This window comes from Pinus tabuliformis, chromosome 8, assembly GCF_031772625.1.
Source record: "Pinus tabuliformis cultivar Carrire ecotype Pingquan chromosome 8, CPIR1, whole genome shotgun sequence".
NCBI classification, from domain to species: domain Eukaryota; kingdom Viridiplantae; phylum Streptophyta; class Pinopsida; order Pinales; family Pinaceae; genus Pinus; species Pinus tabuliformis.
In genome coordinates this window covers 1,129,077,677-1,129,081,098 of record NC_142294.1, presented here as the reverse complement: position 1 = coordinate 1,129,081,098, position 3,422 = coordinate 1,129,077,677, and positions in this window count along the sequence as shown.

Sequence of the window (3,422 nt, the reverse complement as noted above, 5' to 3'; positions counted from 1 at the left end):
GAAGTTCATCTTTATGATTAAATAGGGTTGTGTTCAATATAGTTAAAGGTTGTACTCAAATTGGTTGAATAATGTGTGGAAAGAAGTCTCAATACTACTGTAGGGTTTGGTATCCATGAGACTGTAAGAGGTTTTGAGGAAGATGGTTTGTAACCCTGTTAACACAGTTGGAGGAAAAGGAGTCAGGACTCCCTGAAATAGTACTCTCTTTAGAATTACACAAACCTTGAGACTTAATAGTAAGAAAGCAAGGGAAACAAAGTCATGGATTCTAGTGAAGCTTTAAACTAACAAACCAAGGTTCGTTAAGGAGCAGTATAGAACCTTGTAGGCTTAATATTTTTTATATATCCCAAGGCCAAAGATAGGTCCATCAGGTCTCATCTTTTTTCGGGCACCGAAAAAAAAATTTATTAACCTAGGCAACATGCAAGGGAACCACTCAGTGTCAATTGACTAAACACCCACAAAGCGTGAACTATCTATAAACACAAAATTGCCAATGCAACCATAAATTTAAAGAAATTGAATATGCATTACTGAATATAGGCATAAGACAAGTCAACAAATTAGGGAATAAAGGAACTATGCGTAAAATTTGCATAACACAAGAACTGTAACCTGATATTCAACATATTAAGATTCGTAAAGGAAATCTTATGCTACATTCAACAAGAACTATGGATACATAGGTAAAGACAAGTTAATGTATATGAAAAAAATCGAATTTTAAATAAGTAGTTAAATAGTAAATAAATTAAACAAAAACACCCCTGCAACAATGAAACCTGTCCACACCAACAACTGTTATTTAATTATTCAATGTTGTTAAAGCGAAACATAATAATCCAAAGATATTTATAGAAATTTTATAGTAAGTTAAAGAAGAATTAAGAAAGGGGTCTCTACTTTGGTTACACTAACACAAAAGCAAACTCGTGCTCAAGGGTAGTAAGTAATTGCACTAACAATAATTACAGTCCTCGAAAATACAAAGACTAATCAAGGTTTTTCCTTAAAACTATCGGAAAAACCCTTAGAACGTTTTCCTAAGAACAAACATTAAAGACTCTTATCCAAAAAAGGAGAACTCCTAGAAACCCTCGCACAATTTAAGAATGAGAATAAGTGAAATATGGAAAACAAAAAACGGTGTAAGTCCATCTCCCGAACTTGGTCGTAAGCCTTAAATTAAAAGAACCTCGAGCAACAGAAGGATTCGAAAACCTAAGCTGTGAATCACCAGAAAATCTAGTTAATCTTGTGCTCAAGGGCTAACCTTTGCAAAGGAAAAAGAATAAAGTACACAGATACGCTTACGTTTTAATACCTATTAGGGAACTCGAACCCTAGATTTTTGAGTTCGAACCCCTAGAAATTTGGGACCTTTGTTCATTAACAAAGGTAATTGGGAATATTATTATCATTCAAGTAGAACCAGACATGAGACATATTGTTATTACCTGCGTAAACGGAAACCAACTTCCCGCTCCCAACTAACAGTGAAGAAGTTGTGAAACCTGGTCATTTTCTGTAACATTCATAAGAAAAAAAAGAAACTATTTCAAACATGAGAATCCAATAGTGGAGCAACAAAATGAAAGGACAAACAGTAGGAGCTGGCGCGAGTTAGTTACTCTTAACCACCCCTTTGCAACCTACGTCGTTGGATCAAGTAGTGGAAGATCAACGATGGATACAAGGCCAAATGCCTCCTAGAACTAACATCAAATTAAACCATTGAACCCTAGGGATCAAGAAACATCGATAAAGATGATATGGTAATAATGAAAGTGGAGTTGGTAATTATGAATATACGGACAAGACATTAATCCCAGAAATCTCAATATTGTTAAACATAACTATTGTAATCCAGTTGTATAATTGCATTAAATACCCATGCCACCCAATCAACCGAGTTGCTAACATATGACAAAAAGTAAGATGTTCAAACTTTATTTAGTCGTAGTAGTTTATCAATGAATTAACTCCAGATAAATGGGTTTTCACTCTATTAATATGTTACAAAAAAGCTAGGGCTAACAGCTATGGTAAAGTTTTTATGTAAAAACAAAATAAAAATTAGGGATGTTTATGTACATGTTACAAGTGGTATCAGAGTGTCATGGTTACAACATTGTGGTATGTTTGGAAAATTGTGAAATAATTAAAAGTATTAATGATGCACAAAGGAAGCGAAATGAGGAGAGGAGTTGGAATCACTCCACCCAGGAGACCATTAGTAGCATCTGGACCTGTACCTCTTACATAAACCAATCCAGAGATGTGGGTTCAGCTAGGAGGAGAAACTCACAACACAAATTTAATGTTGTTGGAAACAATTCAACAATTATGATTTGAAATGATGAATTTAAGAGTTGATAATGAGAGATTGGGGTTGGAATAGGAGAGAATTATGAGAGGCTCTTAAACAAAAAAAATCAAAGAAATCCAAATCCCAACCCTAGTGATGGAGATAGAGTTGAAGAAAATTGGCAGAGAGAGGACAATACTGAATTTGAGGGAGAATGAATTGACAATGAGGAAGAGTATGGAAATGCTTTTGGTGGAAAAGGGATCAAGAGGCGAAAGGTCGAATTGAAAGGAGAATTCAAAAAAAATAAACCCCCAACATTTCATGGAGAAGTGGAGGAAGCGGTTGAGGCTTGGTTGATCAACATGAACAAATAATTCCATATTTATGAATACAATGACAATTTAAAAGCTAGGTTGGCAATTTATCAGTTGTAAGGTAAAGCCACCTTATGGTGGGAAGAGATTAAACCATTCGAGGAATTGACGAACAAGAAGTGACTTGGGACAATTTTCATAAACATTTCAAGGATAAGTATTTAATAGAATTGTTCTATGATGAAAAAGCAAAAGAGTTCCATGATTTGAAATTAGGACAATAGTCCATGGATGAATTTGTAACCAAGTTTACTTCTTTACTAAGATATGTCCCCTATATTTGTGAAGAGAAAGCTAAGGTACAACATTTTATCAGCATTTTACCAACTTTCATGAAGGAAATGTTATAATTTGATAATTCAAATCCGATGGATGAAATTATTTGAAAAGCTTGAATTTGGTACCAGCAAATGAAGCAAAAAGGTGCAGAAAAACTTCTTGAATACTAAGAATGCAAAAGTTGTTGGAGTTAAGATTGCACACAGAAAACAATTGAATGGACCTTCGGGGGAAAATCAACAAAGGCTTAGATAACAAAATGAAATCAAACAAGCTAAGGTGTCAAGTAAGCTAGAGCCTAACCAATCACAAAAGCCCCCTTTGTAGTGCTAGGGTTGTGGGGATCCCAACTATTATAAAAAGTGTCCCCATCGTACAGGAACAAAGCTAGTTGCTAATATTCAAGAAGCCTCTGTAGTTGGGGAGGTGGCAAGAAACATACCAATAATTAA